The following is a 23,625-nucleotide window of genomic DNA, read 5'->3' as shown; positions in this document are numbered from 1 at the left end:
GATGAACATCGATGCAAAAATCCTTAACAAAATACTAGCAAACTGAATCCAACAATATATTAAAAAATCATTAACCATGATCAAGTGGGATTTATTCCTGGATTGCAAGTGTGGTTCAAGATTCACAAATTAACCAACATGATACATTACATCAATAAGAGAAAGGATAAGAACCATACCATCATTTCAATACACAAAAAACACTTGACAAAGTACATCCATTCATGATAAAAACCCTTCACAAAGTAGATTTAGAGGGAACATACCTCAACATAATAAAGGCCATATATGAAAAATCGATGGCTAACATCATCCTCAATGGGGCAAAACTGAGAGCTTTTCCCCTAAGGTCAAGAACAAGACAAAGATGTCCACTCTCACCATTTTTATTCAACATAGCGCTGGAAGTCTTAGCCACAGCAGTCAGACAACAAAAAGAAATAAAAGGAATCCAAATTGGTAAGGAAGAGTAAAACTTTCATTATATATATATTATTTGCAGATGACATGATATAATATATAGAAAACCCTTAAGAGTCCACCAAAAAACTGCTAGAACTGAAAAATGAATTCAGTAAAGTCACAGGATACAAAATCACTGTACAGAAATTTATAATTTATTTATTTATTTATTTATATTTTTAATTTTAGAGAGAGAGTGCATGAGTTGGGAGAGGGGCAGAGGGAGAGAGAGACAGAATCTTAAGCAGACTCCACACTCAGTGTGGAGCCCGATGCAGGGCTCGATCTCATGACCCTGGGATCATAACCTGAGCCGAAATGAAGAGTCAGATGTTCAACCGACTTAGCCACCCAGGCACCCCTCAGGATAGCTTTAATATTTAATTTTCTTAATAAGAAATCAGGTGAAAATGAACATTTCATGGGTGCCTGGGTGGCTCAGTCAATTAGGCCTCCAACTTTGGCTCCAGTCATGTTCTCACAGTTCGTGAATTTGAGCCCTATATCCGGCTCTCTGCTGTCAGCACGGAGCCTGCTTTGGATCCTCTGTCTTCCTCTCTTTCTGCCCCTCCCCTGCTCGTGCTGTCCCTCTCTCTCTCTCTCTCTCTCTCAAATAAATAAAAACTTAAAGAAAAAAAAGAAAGTGAACATTTCATATGTTTTTTCCCTTGTGAATTGGATATTTATATCTTTTGCCTCTTATTCTATGTTATTCTATATGTTGCTGGTTTTTTTGTCCCTTGCTGATTTCTAGGAGCTTTTATGCAATAGGGAGATTAGGTTATTATCTATGATATGAGTCACAGTCTGCCCCACCCCCAGTTAATCAATTATCTTTTGGTTTTGTTTCTGGTGTTTTTGTTCCATGCTGAAATTTTTTTTCTTTATGGCTTCTTGATTTTAAGTAATAATTAGAAAGTTTTCTCCTACTCCAAGATTATAATAGAGTTCTCCAATGTGTTCACTTAATAGTAGTAAAGTTGCCTCATTTAATTCTATGATCTACTTGGAATTTCTCCTGCTGCCAGCTGGGAGGTTTAACTATATTGTTGGATCTACCTGTATTGTTTCATTCAAGATTTTTGCAGTTTGCCTTGTGTGACATCATGGCCATTTCCTATACTGGTGAATGATAAACCTGACACAAAAATTAGTGATATATTTCCTACCCACTGTCTGGCCACCTATAATTGGCATTTGTAGGAGACATTGCTGGCTGCCCAGTTGACAGCTATTTCTTTCATTTTCCTTGCTACAAAGCTCTAACTAGGTTTGGGTAACTATCTACCCCCCTCCCCCCTCCCCACCCCATGATGTGACTTAGGGTGAATCTTGATTAACCTGAGCCTATCCTTATTATCCCATTTCCCTTCTCCAGGATTGGTTTTAAAGGTGGTGTATGACCTCATTCTAGCCAATAAGATGTAGGAAAGGTCTGCTGGAAGGCTTCTAAGAAGTAGTTTCTAAATCTTTTTTTTTTAATGTTTATTTTATTTTATTTTATTTTTGAGAGAGGGAGAGAAACAGAGTGCAAGCGGGGGAGGGGCAGAGAGAGAGGGAGACACAGAATCCAGAGCAGGCTCCAGGTTCTGAGCTGTCAGCACAGAGCCCAATGTGGGGCTTAAACTCAAGAACCATGAGATCATGACCTGAGCTGAAGTGGATGCTTAACCGACTGAGCCACCCAGGTGCCCCAGCAGTTTCTCACTCTTAAAATGAGACCAAAAGGGAAAAAAATTTCCTCTTCTCTTTTGTGAGGCCCTGTCAGATCTGTGTGGGACCTGAGGAATCGAGCCAGCCACTTTCTACCTATGAGAGGAGCCAGCCCACAATGAAGCCAACTGTTTGGCAGAGTAGGACGATGAAAAGGACCTGGATCTTGGTTGGTGCCATTGAGATGTTGAGCTCACTGTTTCTTGTAGCCTCGCTTGCTCTGGACTTTTTACTATCTGAAAGCAAATTTTTTTCATCATTAAGTAATGAAGTATAGGTTGTCTGTTAACTGTATTACCCTAATGCAGTGGTCCACAAATGTTGTGTGTAAAATAAAATGTGGTCCCAGATTACCAGAATATCCTTGACAAGAGGTCTTAACGTGGCCTTCAGCTTGGTTTTCCAGCCTTGCATATCTTTAATATCTTTAACACGGCTGGGCTAGTTCTGTGCAATGCTATCACAGCATAGCTCTGGACAAAACATTCATATAGATGAGAAAATATTGAAGACTGGAAAGGGAGGCATATGAAAATTCGCAATAGTATTTTAAGTTTAAACATTTGACTTCTGCCACAAACAGAATTCTTTTACAATTTTACTTTCCTGGATTTAACAGAAGCAAACTAATCAGCAATATATTCAAAATTGATTTCTAGGGGAAAAAACCTACACATTTTAAAAACCCACATAACCATATTTGTAGGGGTATGCATTGTTCCTTTTGCCTCAGGCTCTAATATGACATGGCCTGGCATTGTTGGATCCTGTTTTTATTTAAAATGGTACTATGTTGTTTTTACAGGCTTTTGCCTTAATTTTGAGTTTTAAAAATATTCCATAAAGATAGTATTTGCCTTGATCACTGTGCTTCTTTGGTGCCACCTTCTATTTTGCACCTGAGGTTAGTGTGTCACTGCACTCATTCTAGTCCTAGGCCTGCTGGGCATCGTACCCCTGGGGCAACACGATGTGTGTAAGTTTTCTAGATGCCGTGACCAAACTCTCTGCTGTCTAACTGTGGAGATACATAGCTTCCGGTTCTAAAGATGACTAGTTTTCCAGAATCTCTCTGGGTTGCTCCTCCTATTTTTCTCCTTGCTTTACTTAGCATCTTCACGTTAGGAAAAATGCCAAAAAAAAAAAAAAAAAAAAAAAAAGGAAAGAAAAGAAAGAAAGAAAAAAAAATCCCCACTGAATAAGCCCTAACAGCAATTCTGTGTGTGGAACTTTGAAATATGATTTAGAGATGCAAAACCCAGTTGTTTATTTTGGATCAAGTCAGCAGATTGTCAGGCCCAAGGCAATACATGTACAAAGCTCCTTCGAAGTGAAATTTGTTTTATTATAATAGCAAGTGTTTTCATCTTTTCTAACCCATAGGCAACTGAAGTATTTTCTGCAGTCAGGCTGAGACAGGAGACACTTTCAGATAAATTACCTCTTACTACACTCCAGAGACCTGTTCATGCTGCTGCATAGGAACTTGTAACAAGAGGCTATTTGGTGGATCCTTAAAGGAAATTGAAAGAATCTTTCCTGATACAGTGGTCATTTAGATAACAGGTTTGGGGGAAGTGGTTTTTACATTCAGGGCTTCGATATCTTTTTCAACCTGGGATTCAAATTGACTGGTAAATACGATGACAGAAATAAAAAATTGAAATCGGTGGGAACATGTCAATTTCTCACTTAACCGCATTTTGAAATGTCTGTTCAGCAGGAGGCTTAAAATGTGGCCGCTCTACTGTACAGCTTGTGTAGATATAAGACAGCCCACGGGCCAGCTGAGACTTTGTGCTCCTGTATTTTAGTCTTGCTTCTGTCAGACTACCAGCTCATTAGTATTTAAATCAGCTCATAAATATTTCCTGGAAATTCACAGTTGCTTAAGCTTCACCACTATTCATCGCCCGTTCTCCTTCTTTAGCCTTACTTAACGCCTTTGTATCTTAGGCTGATAATATTGCAGGAGGGTGGATTTCATTACATATTAATCTTACTGATGTATGGTGATGAAAAAGGAATGGAGGAAGTCCCGTTAGAGGATGAAGATGAGAAATAGATAAAGGATGTAGAAGGAAATTTTACTCCATTTCCTTTGCACAAATAAAATTATCTAATGATGGACCAAGGAAGTCTGTATAAAATAAGAACAGCCCAAAAGCATATGCCAAGGCAATTCAACCTGAATGAATGTTTCTTTCACATACTCTTTAAAAGCTTTGAAACACATTTCACTGGGGGCAGGCCCTGGATGTTCCCACTGGGGAGATGGTTGCATGGTTACAAAACCTCTTCTGTTCAACAGAAGAGTTGTATTTCTAATTACAAAATAATGATGACAGAGAGGGGCCAGTTCCATCATGATATTCCGTATGGTTCTTAGCATTCTGCCAGAGTTCAACACTAATACCTACATACAATGCCAACAGCCAGCTCTTTAAATGAGAGTGAATAAAACTGAACCAGTGACAAATGAGAAGAAAATAAATATATCATATTTCATTAAATTTAACGTGCCATTGATTGTGCCACTATTTTGTACATCCCTAAGAAAGAAAAAAGGGCTGCCAGTGACACTAGGACATACTATCGATTGTAAGTTCATCCTGATTTCAGAGATGTGAACAAATGGGACTCAGGGAAATACGTTAATTATAAAAACAGGTTGTTTTGGAAAGAATCAAGATCATTCAGTGGCTATACCTGAAAGAATGTTGATAATAGCATTAATCTCTTTAGGAGGAGCACCCACTCTAAGAAGTGATGGCTTTTCCGATATCATATACCTGAAAGATGTGACGAGTACAGTGAAGCAAAACTTTGGGACCCTGAGAGTTTGTCTAGGATGGGGGATATTAATGGCGCTTTGTCACTGACAGTCTCATGTCATTCAAACTTGTGCTGTAAAGGTCTTCTAGAGATAAAAATTCAGCATACATGGAGAGATCTGCCATGCCCAGGCAACTGAGGTATAATTTTGGCCTAAGAAGCACCCAATCCTATTAAATATAGTTTAGACAACTTAGCCTGCCATTCAAGACCCTACAAAATCTGCTCTGAAACTCTTTTTTGAGTTTTTTTCCCCCCTTCTACTTTTCTATATGTGACCCATTCTTGCACCAAATTGAATTATTGAGTATTCTTAAACCACAGTGTATTATCTCCATCCCCTGTCTTTGCTTATACTAGAGTTTCTCAAACTTAGCACTATTGACATTGTGGTTTGGGTCACTGGTTTGTGGAGGGATGTACTGTGCTTTGCAGGATTTTCCTCAGCATCTCTGGCTGCTGTCCACTAGGTGCCAACAGCACCTCTTCTCAGCTGTAACAACCAAAAATGTCTTTAGATTATTGCTGAGTGTCCCTGGGCACAGGGGGACAAAATAACCACTGGTTGAGAACCACTGCTTATATCATGCTGGCCTAGTTAAAGAGTACAAACTTTGGTATCAAAGCTTGAACCCCAACTCTGAGGTGGTCATTTGAATTTTATGGCCACTCAGTCCCCATTCCCCCTTTCGAACAGTGCTCCATTTTCCTTTGGGGGAATAACCTTTTCCCCACTGTATATAGACTTGATGGGAATCTAAGTCTTAGAGAAAATGTCTTGATCTCCAAGTGGTGGGTATGTGCAACTGAGGTTGGGCAATCTTGGCCAATGCTTTTTGCTGGGACTTTGACCATCTTGATCAGAGTAATGGCAAGGATAGGGGAAAATGTTTGCATGAATTGACTCCTAAGTGAGATTATCGGGTAATCTCTACTATCTTTGCATCTGTCCTAACTCCTGGCCTTTTTTGTGCTTTGGGTTTCTAGATTCCCATCTTCTCTGTATGCCAATATCCCACCAGTAAATGATTTTTTTTTTTTGGTTAAATATGCCAGAATTGTATTCTGCTGCTTACCTGCAAAGATGCCCAATTAAAACACTGTATTGACCAGCTTTGCATTTTGAACCAGTCTCTTGACATCTCCAAACCTATGTTTCTCTTTTGCAAACAGAAAATAAATGTGATTTACCTTTTGAATGTGCAAAAGGTGCCCTCTCCGTAATCTCTGCCTCTCTAAATTGAGATTCTGTGCTAAGTCCTGGAGATGAATGAAATACTACCTCTGCCCTTATGGGTTCACTTTCTTCCTCTGACAAAATTAATAGCAGGACCCAGACAACACAACAAAGCAGAAAAACAATCCTGAGTAGAAACATTACCAGCAGGTCAATTTCGGCATTGGCTGAAATTACCCTTTGTCCTCCTCTGCCTACATATCATTTCTTTTTTGTGCTTACTCCTTGGTAATGGCCTCCCTCCCTCCAGAGGGAAGAGAAGGTTCCTGTCAAGGAGCTTTATGCATTCATTATTGTGTACCCCCAGCCTGACTAAAGCTGCTGAAGCATCTGAGATTCTGCAGTACTGCTAGGTTAGCAGCAGGAGCAAATAAAAGAATTCAGGGTCAGCATTTTTGGTTTCTCATCTGACAAACAAGATCAGGTATTTCTTTGAACAATCCAGTTCCAATGGCTGTGAAAAACAAAGAAACAAAGAAGGGAAGGTATTCCAGAAATGGTAGTTAGGCACAAGGTAGGTTTAAGTTTTCAGCTTTTGTTGTGGGAGAGGAAAGTTCTCCTCATCCCAGGCTTCACCTTTTCAGAGTGGGGAAAAAGAATCCAGGGTGAAAGTCTCTTTTGTACTCCTTTGCTCCCTGTGCTGAAGTGCCAGGTGCAGAATTCTGTTCCCAAGGGAATCAGAACATCATGGCCATCAAGGTTTATGGCCCTTCATCCCAAATCATGCCATTAATCACCCTGTAAGGTGTGAGCCTTCAAAGAGAGAGAATGTTGTACCAGCAGGTGAAAGAAATGGGTGTTCTGGGTTTCAGAGCTGAGAGCTGAGGTTCCGGCCAGCTGGGAGGATTGTGAGTTCCTTTGTCTCTCCCTCAGCAATTCTCGGCCGGATAATCCCTTTAAATTGAAGGCAACCTGTGTCCCCAAACACCTCTCTGTGTACCTTCTGTTTTTAACTCTCCCAGGAGTACGTTTTTCAGTCTCTTTCCTTATGGCAAAATACACAATGTATGTTGTTCTTGCTAATGAAGCAAGAGGATAATGTTTATTAGGGAAAGCTGGCTCTAGGACAAAACCATCTCTGCTGGGCTCCCCCTCCTCTGTTAAGTTAGTAAGCACTAAACATTCTGTTGTCTGAGGACTGGCTCCTTTTAAAAATGTCAATGAAATATTGAAACCTCTCCCTGGGTAGGAAAAAAATGAGACCTTACTGCAGACCCCAGGTTTTCTGTTGGACATCTCTACCAGGATGATCCAGAATATCCTTGAAATCAACATCTGAGGATGAGCTCATAACCTGCACCCATGAACTTCTTTTCACCTTTCCCCTCTCCAGATGACTGGCACCATAATCCCTGAAGTTGCCTATCCAGCTACCTGGGGTTGTCTTAGAAACCCCCTCTCCCACACCCCACACTCCCTAACATCCATAGGTAAACTGGGCCTGCATATCTCTCAAAACCATCATCTACTCCTCATCCCTCCTGCCCCTCCCTTGTTTCAGGAGTCATCATTTCTCATCTGGGCTCTGACAACAGGCCTTTGACTGATATTTGGTTCAGCATCTTGTTTTCCTCCATTCCATCCTTCAAATGGCTGTACAAGTGGCCTTTCTAAAATGTAAACCCTATCATGTCTCCTACCTAGCTGATGTCTCTGTTAGCCAGTGAATAATGCAATTTCCTTGCACTGTGTATGAGTGGACACTTGCCTACCTTTCCAATTCATCTCCTGCCACTCCTTTTGTTCCAAGCACTGTGGTCATGCTAAATGACTTGAAGTTTCCTGATCGACCCATGGCCTCTCACAGCTCTTCATTCATTCATTCATTCATTCATTCCATAAACATGCCAACAGCACCTCTTCATTCATTCATTTCATCAACATTTACTAAGCACCTGCTAAAAATGTGCCAGACACTCTTCAAAGCTCTAAAGATACAGTAGTGAGCAGGATAGTCAAAGTTCTGTCCTATTGTTTTGGGATTTCTAGTGAGTGGAGAAGGGCAACCATCCTCAAATAATATAGAAAAATTTGAAATCCCTTTCTATTATACCTCCTCTCCAAATCCCAGTCTCTTCACCAAGTTAAGCACTTACTATTTTTTAGGACTTTAGTGTGCATCCTATAACATTTCCATGCATTTTTAGATATACAAATGTATATACAGGAATATATAATTTATATGGTAAGAAGCTATTGCAGGGATCTCTGTGGGAATGATGAAGGCCTTTCCAAAATCAGTACGAACAGTGATATAAGGAAAGGATTCAAGAGATATTAAAAAAAAAAAAAAAGGGTTAGATTACTTGGTGGTGGATTACATGTGGAAGGTAAGGGAAAGCATATTTTTGATTATATGAAGGCTTGCTGAAACCTTCCCCGATTCCCATTGTCTACAGGGGTGGTGTTCAACCAGGAATAACTTTGCCCCCAGGGAATATGGTAAAGTCTAGGGACATTTCTGGCTGTCTGAAGAGAGGAGATAAAGAGAAGAAGAACACCATTAGGCCAGGGCACAAAACAGATGCACAGGATAGCCTGTGCAAAGAATTATCTGGTTAAAAATATCCATAGTGCTAAGTTTGAGAAACAGCATTAGGCAGATCTCTTACCTTGCAATGTAAGGCTCTTCAAAATATTGCCTAACTTCCTTTCCAAACTAGATTCCTGTCACCCTGCAAGTGTTGTGTGACAAACAAAAATTACTTTTTCCCGGTTTCCCAAACACATCTCTTTCTTTCTGCCTTGCCAACCTTGTTTTTACTATCATTCTCTCATCCAGCAACATTTCTCACTTCACCCTACCCCCCACTTAAAACAGAGAGAGAAGGCTACTATTTATTCACGTAAATACCACCTATACAATACTCCACAACTTTATTTTACTCAACACTATGTCTTGAAGTTATTTCCATTTCAGCATAAATAAATCTTTTTATTTATGCTGTATAGTTTTCCAGCATGGAGGACATATTTCTTTTGCCAGTACCTTGATTTTCCTTTGGGAAACCACCTCACACACTATTCATGTGGCTGACCACCTCACCTTCTTCCTTTAGGAGCAGGATAATGATCCATATTGGGCTGAATAGTGTCGTAGGAATGGTTCAGGGGTGGATGCGAGCCCCAGTTGGGGCCAATGAAAAGTCATCTCTTGCTGTTTTCTAAACTGATGGTATCCCAGGTCTCCTTTGCCCTCATGTCTAAAACCTGTGAGCTGGAACATTCCAGAGGACACCCCCATAGTTTGTAGCAGTCTTCTTCAGGGTGTACTCTGGGTCTGATTTCATCTTATGATCTGACTCTGTGTGTCTCCCATATCTTAAGGATTCTTTATAATTCCTGGACCACAGAAAGCATTACATTTTGGTTTTTAGGTCTGTTTAAAATTTTTAAAAGTAACTCTTCTGTACTTCTGTTATATATTAACTGGCTCATTGCCTGGTAATTATCTATGTACCTACCTGTCTCTGGACAGGATTCTTTAAAGACAAATAATTAATTATCTGCCTCCCTGGCATTTGGTAGTCATTCATTAAGTATTTGTTGAATAACTAAATTCAAAATTGTCCTTGCATTCATCTTCCCTGGATAATTCAAGAGACTTTAGTGTTTTCCAAAAAAAATTTTTAATGTTTATTTATTTTGAGAGAGAGCAAGTGGAGGAGAGGCAGAGAGAGAGAGAAGGAGAGAGAGAATCCCAAGCAGGCTCCGCACTGTCAGCACAGAGCTCGATGCCGGTCTTAAACTCACAGTGTGAACTCAAGAACCGTGAGATCGTGACCCGAGCTGATATCAAGAGTCAGACGCTTAACCGACTGAGCCACCCAGGGTCCCCAAGACTTTAGTGTTTTTCAAAGTACAAAGTTTATGTACTACCTTGTGAGGAATTATTATTATTATTTTTTTTTTAATTTTTTTTTTCAACGTTTATTTATTTTTGGGACAGAGAGAGACAGAGCATGAACGGGGGAGGGGCAGAGAGAGAGGGAGACACAGAATCAGAAACAGGCTCCAGGCTCTGAGCAGTCAGCACAGAGCCCGACGCGGGGCTCGAACTCACGGACCGCGAGATCGTGACCTGGCTGAAGTCGGACGCTTAACCGACTGCGCCACCCAGGCGCCCCTACCTTGTGAGGAATTAAATTAGTGTTCAGCAAATATTTACTCCCCCCATTAGGATGTCCTCTCCTTTGACTTTGGTCTTGTTACTTCCTTTGGCCAGTGGGATATGAGTGAATCAGATATGAGTGGAGGCTTGGCATGTGCTTGAGTGGAGAGCTTGCCTTCTCCCACTTCTGCTTTTCTCCAAGAGAAGAGCCCTGCCTTAGGTAGATGCTGGTTCAAGGAGGATGAGACACATGTGGAACAGACCTGAACCTAACCAACAGCTTGGAGCCTAGTTCAGCGTGGATGAACCATACTCCAGTTAACTTACAGATGCATGGATGAGTGAGAGGTAGATGTTTATTGTCGCCCCTGAGATGCAGGTGGTTTGTGATACAATGTTATTGTGGCAATAGCCCATGGAGACACGTGTGCAACCGAACTACTTGGGTGCTTGTTATGAATAAGATGTTTGAGCCCCACCCTAGACCTAATAATTCGTAATCCCTGGGGTGTTTTTACAAGTCTGTATTTTAACAAGATCCCCAGGAGATTCTTATTTCTGACTGCTGGGCTACACCATTTATCACCAGGCTATATTTGGTGATGTGGAAAGAACAGTAGGTTATCACCCAGAGAGCTGCGACATTTACCTACAAAAAATTATTCTGAGAAATTTGGGGCTGTAAACAGGAAACAAGATTTTTCTCACCAAATTATTTAACTAAAGGGGTGGGAAACTTCAAGTCTTCTTGAGGTAATTTATAAATACAGCATTTCTCAAAAAGCTATCCCTTTATGCAAGTGGCCAGTTCATACCATGTGTTTAAACTTGTATAAGTTAAAACTAATTGGGCCCTAGGGCATCAATGATAACACAATATTAATTAATTTAACACATGTAATAAGCTTATTGAATATCAGGCACTCTGGAAGACAACAGAAATCAAATATGATCAAGAGCTTCCAGCTTACTTAGCTACGTTCCTTTCGTGTGCACAGGTGGCTGTTTGAGAGTTTCAAGGAAAGTAAGTGACACAATTATTGCACTTTTCATGGGATGCCTTCTGTCATTTCTTTAGGCACCCAATCATGCTTCTCCCCATTTGTTCTCTTTGGGACCCACCCTATATGTTGTCTATGGAGAGAATTCTTTTCAGTAGTTGCAAGAGAAAATGCTCTCTCCTCGACCCTGAATTCATCGCTGCACTACTGCATCGTGCCAGAAAACTGCACCTGTCAGCAACCGTGCAGGTGGCCAGTGCTCCCAAATTCAGGCTCTCCAGCTCCATTCAGAGCACCGGTACTACCTGGCCCGGAGCACGGACTGTGACCAGGAAACATTATAACGGAGCACTGTTATAACCACCCTTTCAGGTCATGAAATCCATTCCTCCAGAAAGCATAGTAGCAGATGGAATGAGAATTGAAATCTGCAGGGAGTCTCACTGTGCTTAATATGCTTCAGAAACAAATACTGGTTTGTGTTATTTGCTTACCTGAAGTTCATCTGCTAACCCCAGAGAGTGGGTTACTGAAGTAACCTTTGGTACTGAAACACAGAGCATACAATGTACTTATTTTTCTCCTAACAATATAACATGTCCCTAGCAAATTGCCCTGCGACTTTTTTCATTATTACTCATCCAAACCACAGCTTTGCCCTGTGAGACTTAACTTTTAAAGGAGACAGCTAGACTCCTATCATCATGATGTCACCTTATCATTTTATACTGACAATTCCTAATAGCATCAAGTGTTGTAAAACGTAAGCATTTCTAGAATAAGAATTGTGCGTCTGATGTGTGATTTTCTAGCTGGAGTAACCTAAAAATATTTAATAACAGTTAAAATAGGGGAACAGAAACAGTACACTGTGGGCTGAACATTTCTGTAACTCAAGTTCTCTGATAAGTTGGTACCACTTGGCAGCTCTAATTTCATCACTGAGAATTCAATTACTGAGCATTCAAGAGCTGCTGGCATTGATCCAAATGGCATGGCTTAAGGAAGTTCGAATTACCTTTAGGGTCTGCTCCTGGATGAAGGTCTAGCATTGGAATCACCATTGCCATTTGTCCTCTGAGGCAGATGCTATTGGTGTCCCACCCAGATCCTGTTTTTCTAGGCTGGACCTCCCTCCTCACAACACCCCACCCGCATTTGCTGTGGGTGTCGGCTGCTAATAGCAGCTCACAGCTGTCCCCTTCTTTGGGCACCTGCCCTTGGCCAATGGGAGCCCCCTTGTCCAGAGAAGCCAGGGAGGTTCTCCCTTCCTGGGAGGGTGGCCTGTGGTCGATGACTGACTAAAGGGGGTGCTATAACCACCACCCTCCCCCACCTCACCTCAAGGCAGAACAAACTGGTACAATTCATGCTCCAGAGTTCCCCATGAGATCAGGCTGAAGTGAGACTTCTGCTGAAACCACATCCTTTCCTAATGATTTTCCTTCCCTTGTTCTGCTTTCCTTACTCCCTTACAGGTTTTTCCTGAGAGTACTCTATTATTCTGCCAATAAATTGCTTATATAAGAATCCCCATCTTGGGGTGCCTGAGTGGCTCATTCAGTTAGGCGTCCAACTCTTGATTCGGCTCAGGTCATGATGTCACGGTTAGTTTGAGCCCTGTGTCGGGCTCTGTGCTGATGGCACAGAGCCTGCTTGGGATTCTCTCTCTCCCTCTCTCTCTGCCTCTTCCCTGCTTGCACACACACACTCTCTCTCAAAAAAATAAATGAATATTTAAAAAAAAAATAAAAAGAACCTCCATCTCAGTTTTTGCTTCCAAGGAGCTTGTCCTAAGGCATCCTCCCAAATAGGGTTAGAGAAATCCTCCCTAACACTATACTGCTATTGAGAGCAAGGTGGCTGAGTCCCAAACACTAGTTTGAAACTCTTAAGATGCACTTACCTACCACTTGAAATATAAGAGGCTGCCAATTGGTCACACACAGTTACAATAGACATTGATCTGGATATGGTATTCATAGACAGGGGTCTTCATTTGATTGGAAATATCTTAATATCCAGCAGAGTTGCAAATAGAAACTCATCCTTCACATAATAGTCACAGTTATTAACCACTGGACAATTCACCTGACATAACAGCTCATGAAGGAACGCAAGCCACAGGTCATGTTCACACATTTAAAGAACAACAGAATAGCAGAATTTTCAGAAATGAATGACAAAATGATCAAATGATAGTAATAGTTGATATTTGTTATTTGTCACAGATTGGGTGCTAGGCCTTGTAACCAAACACCTCAATCTTTTCACTACATAACTCTATGGACATTCAGTTAATATAGCAAGGACCCCATTTGAATGTGATTCATCAAAGGCGTTGGTCTCCATGGCTGCAACATAGTTGGAAGATGGTGGAAAATTGCTACATTGGCTGGAGCCTCCCACTAAGTGATAGATCAGTCCTCTTCCTTTTGGAACAATTAAGGTAATCATTACTCCCATCTTCTGAAGGCCTTTTTCCTTCTCATTTCAAGCACTTTTAGACCCTTTCTTTTATGCTTCAATTTAATGTGCCACCTGCTCACTAGAAGCTATGCTTTTAGCTGAGCTACTAAAAGCAAGAAAGCATTAATCAAACATTAGCACTTTTTTGAAGTCAAGCATAATCTCGAAGTGGCAGACAGTAAAATCCTGACACATAATTACCTCTAACCTTTTCTTTTTTTCTTTTTCTTTTTTTTGGGGGCGGGGGTGGGGGAGAAACTCATTTGCCTAGAATATTTACACCCTTCAGCAGGTTTCCTTGTTTCCATAGCTGGAGTCCTGGGTTTCTAGGTATGTACTCCAGCTTCCTTTGAGAGATCAAGGATGCCTAGAAATTTACTAATTGGTGACAGGTCTCACAGCAAGACACATGTGTATACGCTGCCTTAAGAACAATGTCAAGGTGTTAGTAATGAACTTGCATGGACAGGGAGATGGCAGGGCCTTGTGTATCTGGGCACTGCCCCCTCACAGATGCTGCTTACAGATTCATAAACTTCCTCCTTTAATGGGAGAAATGTTTCTCCTATCAAACGAGAGCCCTTCTACTTGCATTCTGGATGCCCTCCCAAGGACAAGACCGTAGTCATTTCCCCTGTCTCTTCAACGTTCTCTCTCTCTCCTGGATAATCTTACCACTGGACATATTGGTTTTAATATTACTCATTTTAAAACACATACATTCTCTTCCTTTGATCTCAGACCAGCAACCTATTGATTTAACTCCTCCCTGCTCAGCAAAACTTTTTGAAAGAGTTGTCTCTACATAGTGTCTTACTTCCTCACTTTTACTCACTCCTCTCTCCAGGTGAGGCTTCCATGCCCACGTCTCCACTCAATTTCTCTTGTGCTGATAACCCTGCAAATAATAGGTTTTTCTATCCCTGTCATATTTGGCTTCTCAGTAGCATTTCATGCTGCTGAATACTCTCCCCTCTTCTCAAAACTATCTTCTCCTGGCTTCCATGCACTAGTGTGCTGGTTAACTGGTGGTGAGGGGGAGGGGCAGGACTGGTTTGTAGCATTTTCCTTTTCCAAAGTGTGAATCAGTACTCCAACTGTGGCCAACATCAAGCTACCAACAGTTTGACAGGGCTCACATACCACTGCTTCCATGAATGGAATGTTAGCACCATTTATTCCTGGTTTTCTCCTTTCTTACCTTCTTGCATTGTTTGGTCCTTCCTCTGTTACCAAATTTCTAAACGTTAACCTTCTTTAGGTCTTAGATCTAGGCCCTCTTCTCTTTTCCTTTCTTTCTTCATAGAAGATCTCAACTATCCACATGGTTTTCTTTCCTTAAAAAAAAAATTTAACTGTATTTATTTTTACCACAGCAATAACTTAAAAATTGAAATGATATAAAAATATTTTAAGACATCTCCTGTCTACTCCTGTTCCCAGCCACCTCTACCCCTTTGCCTTTCAGGTAAGCACTTTATTAGTTTCTTGTGTATTTTTCCAGGGTTTCCTTTTGTAAATGTAGATGTATGTATATGGATGTGTACGTGTCTATATATACTTATTTCTCCCCTTACACAAAAGGCAGTATCATAAACACTATTTTGCATGTTTAAAAAAATTTTTACTGTATATGCTAGAACTCTTTCTATGTCAGTAGAGATATTCACATGACTTTTAAAAATACCATTTAGATACTAACCACCACCATACTTCTATGTCCCATATAGACCTCTTATCTGTGTTCTAGATTTCCTGACTGCTTACTTGACCCTTGATATCTCAAATATGTCTCAGACTTACCATGTCCAAAATGAAACACTTGTTTTCACTTCCTGTGGTGTACCTTCTTTTGTTGGCCCACCCATTCCTCGTTACCGGATCAGAGCACCCTTTCCCCAGCTGCTGTGAGTGTTGGCTGCTAATGGCTCACAGCTGCCCCTTCTCTGGAGAATTGCTTTCAGCTGACGTGACCCACCTTGTTCTGGAAGTTATCCTCACAACCAACCACCAAATGATACTGAGGCCTCTTGCCTTCCTAGAGGACAGACAATTCTACAAGGAGGTTTATGTGGAACATAAGCTCTCCTTTGCTCCATTCTTGCCCCTTCCCTGTCCTGCTTCCCTCACCCCTTTCATGCTTTTCCTGAATAGCGATTTTCCCAAATTTCCCAATTTTATATGTAGATATATAAAAGATCTACATATTAATAAGTCCCCAAACCCAAAGGTCAAGTGGACAAAGTATATAACAGACTGATTACAGAACGGGTAATACAAATGGCTCTTCATACTGGAAAACATACTCTCATTTGTAATAAACAAACATAACGTTATACTAAGACAACAATTTTTTGCTGATCAGATTTTCTATATATTGTAGTGGCGACAGTATGGGGAAACAGGCATCCTCAGGTATTCCTAAAGGGAGTGTAAGTTGGTATGACACCATGGAGGATGAAAGGCACTGGAATCAAAATTGAAATGCACCTACAGTGTACCCCAGAGATGGTGTTTCCAAGTGTTCATAGTAGCAAAAGTTTGAAAACAACCTCAATGTTTGTATGTTGGGACTAGTTACATGAATTATAGTATTTCCATGTAATGGAATATAGTCAATAAAAAAAATGAGAATGTGCTTCATGTTCAGAAATGAGTTGCTCTCTAAGATAAACAACTAGATGAAAAAAGCCAGATGAAGTATAGTGTATATATTATTAGTATACATTATTTTCACATTTATACTATTATATAACATGTTTTATATATGTATATATATAAATGTTTGTTTGTATATGATTAAATGTCTCTGGAAGGATCACAGGATGGTATAATAAAAATATGTTTAGTCTTTGCCCCAGTTCCTGGCACAGAGCTCCTAAAACCTTTGGAATTTCCTGAATACTAGGAGTGTCTTCTGTTATTCATAACAAGCTCCTTCCAGCCACATCTGAGTTTATGCTAATGAGGCAACTGAGGGCAGGGCCCCTTGATAGCTTCAGGATAGGGGCTGGTCACAAAAAAGAAGCATGTGGTTAGAGGGTTGGAAATTTCAGCCTTCCCTTCATGGTGAGGAGGCCGGCTGGAGATTCAGATCGATCACCAATTGCTGATGACTTAATCAGTCATGCTTATGTAGCAAAACTTCCATAAAAACTCTTGAATGATGAGGTCTGGAGAGCTTTCAGGTTGAGGAACAACACATCAATGTGTTGGGAGAGTGGTGCGCCCAGAGAGGGGATGGAAGCTCTTCCTGCACCCCCGCACCCCGCGCCTTGCCCTATACAATTCTTCCATCTTGAGTTGTATCCTTTATAGTAAACCAGTAGTCATGAGCAAAATACTTTCCTTAGTTCTGTGAGCCATTCTAGTGAATTATTATCAAACCTGAAGGGGGTAGGACCCCTGAATTTGTAGCCAAGTCAGACAGAAGACAGGAAATTCTACATCTTACTGCTTTTCTAAATTAACCTAGTGCACAATTTTTGAAATAGAAATTTTACACAGAATCAGAATTATCTGTAATTCCACAGGTAGATAATCGTGGTTGACATTAAACAAATAATAAGCATGAAACATGGACTTGGTTAGAATATTCAAAGTGTAGAGAAATTGTTGGCAGTTCAGATTACTCCCCCAAGATATATTTTCTGTGAATACATAGCACTGATATTTACATATTACATGATATACTTTATTTATATGAAAAGGATCATTGTACTCTTCAATCTGTCCTGCACATTATTTTTTTCAGTTAATAATATATCTTGGAGAATTTTCCATGTTAAAATATGACACATCATTTCATGTTTGTCTTAAACTGTTATATAGTATTTGATTATATTGCTGTACTATAATTTCTTTATTTGCTTTTGATAGTCCTTTTGTTTCCATTCCCATCCTGCCCCTCCTCTTTTTGGCTGTTCCCAGATAATCCTGCAATGATTAGCCTTGTTCATATTATGATGTACTTTTGCAAGGGGCTCTTAGAAACATATTTAAAATTTTGATCAATTTGCCAAATCTATCCAAAAACAGCTACTCAGATTTATATTCTCAAGAACAGTGTAACATCTTTTTCTACCCCCTAACCAATTACTAAGTTTTACATATTTTTTCACTTTGCAAAATCTAATAAGTAAAAACGATATATCAGTTTTGTTTGATTTGTGTTTTTGTAAAATTGAGTGAGGTTCTTTTTATGTTTTTTGCCATTTACTTTTTTTTTTTTGTTAACAGGCTATCTGTATAATTTGCCTCTTTAGCTTTTTCATGAATCCTTTCACTATCACATGTGAGAAATTGTTTTCTTTTAGTTCTGTCATTTGCCTTTTCATTTTGTTTATAGAGTGTTTTTCACCTTAAATTTTCATTGGTATCTGATTGGGTTTGTCCATCTTTTCCTTTATGCCTTTTCAGCAGAGGTTTAGTTGGATGTTTTTCAGATATTTTTACTGCAGAAATAGAAAGCAAAAAAGTTGACAGTAGAAATTTGAAAAATGTAGGAAAGGTGGTATAAGAGAAAAAAAGAGCTTTGATATTCCTACTATTGAGAAAAAGTCTGTTTTATTGTGTCTAGTTTTTTATGCAATTTTTCTTGACAATAATAAGTGAATTATAGCCAGACTTCCCAGCTTGCCAAGGTGTATGGCAGAATAATATTTTTGAAGTATTCATATTTTAAGTAGATTTTGTGTGTTAATAAATTTAATTTAAATCATTACTATCTGTCCAAAGATTAGTGTTTTTTGTCCTTACTCTGTCCCCACATTGAGCCAGCATTTTTCCTGTTTACTCTGACGGCTGAGGACCCATGGGCTGGGAATGAGGGAGAAGAGGGAACACTGCTGTGTATCTCTGAGGGGCAGCCCAAGACTGGCCCCTTTCTGGGTTGATGGGAATGCGGGGCTCAATGGCTGACAAGAGCTGTTTTTTCTTTCCGGGGGAACCCAGGAAAGTAATGGAACCCAGGAAAGATGCCACAGTACCACAATGGAGGTCTGAGATTATCTCACCTTTTTGAGTCAGGGAGAAGAAATTTCCATAGCAGGTCAGTCCTGAGTGTCCCACAGCTCGGAGTGGCCAGAAGTACATCCATGTTTATCTGAGACAGGTACAGGAGTACCTCCTGGAAGATTAGGAGATGCTGTGAATTGGGAAGAGGGGCCCAAGAGCAGATGTCAGCACTGTCCTTATATCAGAGGCCAGATGGGGACTCAGTTGCCTCTATGGATGCCAGTGGGGAGAGATGCTGACAATTGGCGACTCCTAGGAATAAGCACAGGGCAGAGGATGCCAGCATGGACAGATGACAACCAAAGACCAGATGAGCCCCCTCTATGTCCAGATGTTCTACCAATCTCCCCCCAAATCCTGGGGGGCAAAGGCGGGAGGGAGGAAAACCCTAAATGGATCGAGATTCCTTGGAATTGACCTTTCTAGCTCTGCCATCAAATAGTATGGGGGCTCAAGACAGAAATTGGAATCAGTTATGGAAAATATAGGGTTTTTAAAACATTTTTTAAAATTTTATTTATTTTTGATAGAGAGAGACAGTGCACAAGTGGGGGAGAGGCAGAGAGAGAGGGAGACACAGAATCCGAAGCAGGCTCCAGGCTCTGAGCTGTCAGCACACAGCCCGCCACGGGGCTTGAACTCACAAACCGCGAGATCATGACCTGAGCTGAAGTCGAATGCCCAACTGACTGAGCTACCCAGGCTCCCCAGAAAATATAGGTTTTTACCTGAGTTTTGTTGCCAGAATATTATGACCACTACAAAGTTAAGGCTGAATTGAGACACCAGAAAAGGCCTTTGATAAAAAGGATTCTGGACTGTAGAAAAATTTGTGGACAGAAGAGAGCAGTGGGATTATTTCTCTTTGTAATGTAGATGGGAGATTTGGTGATACTTGCAGTTGACAGAAAAATGTAGTGGAATGTCAATATGTCACTCAACTGACTTTATCTTGATGCTCTAGAAAGCATGGCCCTGTAGTTTGCATTCAAGATTCACAGTACCACAATTAATCTACAGGTGGAAACAGGTATCTGTAAATGTCTAATGTCCCGGTATTTCCCATCTCTGCTCAGAAATCCAGATAATTAAGTCCAACAACATATAAAGCTTAGAAGGAGGAAGGAGTGACCACATTCTTATCCTAAAACAGATGTATTCATTAAAAACTAGAGGTTCTCAACCCTCGCTACTCATTAGAGTAATCTGAAGAGCTTTAAAAAATGTTGAGCTTAGGATCTGCCATCTCCAAGGTTCTAGTTTAACCAGTCTGAATTCATTTGCAATTGTGGGATACTAGGGAACCAGAGAGGACAAGAACCTTGACTTTGCACTAGTAGTTTGGATCCTCCTGTGGAAAATACTGCTAGTTGTCCCCTTACACTAGTAAGAGATCTTTCATTTTTTAGTTGGGTGTATGGTAACCTAAAATAAAGGCTGTATTTCACAGTGCCTTCTACATCAAGGTCTGGCCATTTGATTGAGTTATCCTGCCTCCTCTTGCCTTATCAGTGAGAATTTAGGATGTTTTTGGCTATGAGTGGCAGAAAATCCAGCGCATGGTGATTTAACAATAGGGTTCATTTTTCTCCTATAACAATAAGTCTGGAGATTGGCAGTCCAGAGCTGAAGAAGCAGCTCAAAGATGTCATCGAGTCCATATTCTTCCTATATTTCCACTCTGCCATTCTTAGTATAGTGGCTTTCCACATCACGGTAGATAGCACAATGGTTGCCATAGCTCCAAGCATCACTTTCTTGTTTAAGGTGGGAGGGATGGCTCCAGCTTTACCTGTCCTTTGTATTACTAGGAGAAGCAACGTCTTTCACAGAATTCCCTCTAGCAGACTTCCATATTTATCCCATTGGCTAGAACCATGACCTATGGCCACCCCCAGGAACAAGAGAGGCTGTTAGAGAGTATTTACATTTTCTAGCCTCTACACTAAGAGGGAGTGGAGGGAGGCAATGGATGTTGGGTCGGCCAACCAACAGTGTCCATCATCTTCACCTACTACATGTATTCATTCATCACTTCTGTTCATTTCACCCCACAGAGTTGCTCTTGAATCTCCACAGCCACCTCTCTAATTCAAAACCACCTCATCTTTTCCCTCCCCTTTTGCAAAAAATCTCTAAAATGGTCTCTCCTTGCAATGTGCTTTTGCTGTAGTATTTGAGGATATTCAATTCTTCTCTAAAATAGAAAACAAATGGATAGTATGGATGCATACTTAAGAAGTATGAAGCATTGGTAGTAAGTAAACAAAGGGCTCATGAGACATAGTCAAAACTCATGTCATGTGGTAAACATAGAGAATGATTAAACAAGTAACATGTGAGACTTAGGTAGACTTCATAAGCTGTGTTCAAAATAGATAATAACTACTAACCTATGAGACATGCAGGGGATACATGGAAAAAATAGCAAATATGATATAATAAGCAAGAGAGTTGCTGACAGATGATTGTGTTTTCACTGGGCTGACAGTGATATGTCACCCCTAATCAGTCACCCAATGGTGACACTCAGTATGATTATGATTTCCTTCTAGCTCCATGTGTGCTTTGCCCAAGAATTGCAGATAAAACTTGTAGCTGTGCAGCAGCTTATTTGAACTGCTACAACTCTGGCAGGTACTTGCTTGTGCCCCTTCAATGGGACAAGCATGCCCTAAGTCTCTGGGACCTTCCCTCTGGGGCCCCTTGCTCAAACCTCGAGTGTGGTCTTAACCACCACATCACCAGTGGGGAACACTGATGCGATGTGGGTGGGTGGAGGAGGGTGTGTGAACACGACTCAGGCACCATGGTCCTTTCACCTGCTCATGCCCCATCCTAACTGTGTTGACATAGTCCATTGACTGCCCCTTGTTCTCACCACGGGTTTCAGATTGATCTAATGAACAATGTGGTTTGAGCCTTTTAACTTGTGCTGTGAGCTTTTCCATTCTGTGGGAGAGCTTTGTTTCTGGAACAGCACTCCTGGTTGTATACTTGGGGCTTCATGGCATCAAGGTGATTTCCCACACAACACTATTCCTCTGTGTTCGCCGACTCCAAAATATCCTCCACATACTGCTGTAGAGTAAGCTTTTGAAAATGCAAATCTGATCAGGGTTAACTTGTCTACACCCTTTCAGTGTCTCACCACTGCTGACACAGAACGACTACTCTCTACAGCATAGTGTTGTAGGTTGGGCTCTCTGAGAAGTGCAATGTGAGTTGCAGATTAGCATGAAGGAAATATAGTAGGGGGTGTTCTTGGGAACCTTTATATCTGCTGGACCCCCAACATCCACAAGTTATTCAATGCGGGTGGCTCCTGGGGAAGTGGGTGTGGCCTTGGGTGAGTGACAGCTACTGAATGCGACCCTCAGTCCCGGAGCGGGGATCAGGCAGCACAACACAGTGGTCAGTGCCTATTTCTCCATCTTATCTCTTGCTTTTTCTTCCATTAAATGCAGAGCCACTAAAATCTAGTTGCACTGTTCAAACATACTATGCTCTTCCTTCCTCTATGCCTGATGACTCTGTTCCTCCCGTTTGCTCAGGGTATCTGCTGCTTCCACCCCTTCTGCACCCCTCCTGCCAATCCAGACACACAGCTTATCAGGTCACACCTCTCTCCCAAACCACACCCATTCCATCTGCAGGCCCTGCCCCAAACTCCTCTCTCAGTCTGCAGTTTACCTGAAGCTCCAAAGGGGCTTTGTAGAAGGAAGAATGGGGCTGATGAGCTGTGTGAGGCACAGGTGATGAGTGCTTGGACAGGAGGGATCGAAGGCCAACCATGCCCCGCATTCTAAGTTATCTTCTGTCTCTAAACATCCCCCTTCTCTCTACCCCGTGCCCCCCCCCCCACCATCCCAACTCCAGTAATGAGAAACCTGGATTCATTTTGTAACAGAAGACTGCACACTGTAGCTCTAAATTGTGCTTTAAAATGTTAATGGTAGGCTAAATCGAAAAACACATAGGGAGCATTTTGAAGATGTCCTGCAGCTGGATTTGTTTTATGCTAGAGCAATTTTGCTGCCTGGTTGCTTCCCGCTGAAAGCACAGAGGATGTGCTGAAATGCTGCCACTGTAAACAAAACCAGATCAGGCAGACGCCTTTCTCCTGCACCAACAGACCTACCTTATAAGCTGTTGGCAGCAATGCTGTTTGACAGGCACAGTGCTAGGAAGCAAGTGGCTTCCGAAACGAAAATTGAAAGGGAGGAATTCCTCAACACCAGCTTAAAAAATGTTAACGCCAGAAGGAACTTTAGCTATCATGTAGTCCAGATGCCATAGTTTGTAATTGAGAAAATTGAGGCCCAGGAAGATCAGGGTAACTTACCGTAAGGCACACAGCTTATGAGTGGCAGCCTGAACTAAAACCCAGGTTTCTTGGCTCCTAGTCTAATCTTCATCCTGCTACATTGTATTCAGGTTCATTACTTTACCTTAGTGTTTTTATTGTTGCCATTGTGCATTTCAGATCACGTGCAATTCCCATGATCCAAGTACTTATAATATCTAACTACATATGGAGTGACTATGGGTTCAGTCACTGGGAGGAACAGTTAACAAATTCACTAATTGGACTTTTGTGTTCATTTCTCTCAAGGCTAATTACTTGTGTAATTAAGGCATTTTGCCTTGATCATAAATGCAATCACATAAAATATTTGATGAATCTTGACTTTGTGCTGTGAGGATCCAACATATGTATGAAGTATTTTCATTAAAACTTATTAAAACTAAACAACTAATTAGCTTTGAGGATGTTTAAA

The sequence above is a fragment of the Lynx canadensis genome, chromosome A1 (genome assembly GCF_007474595.2).
Source record: "Lynx canadensis isolate LIC74 chromosome A1, mLynCan4.pri.v2, whole genome shotgun sequence".
Lineage (NCBI taxonomy): Eukaryota > Metazoa > Chordata > Mammalia > Carnivora > Felidae > Lynx > Lynx canadensis.
This window is presented reverse-complemented; position numbering follows the sequence as displayed.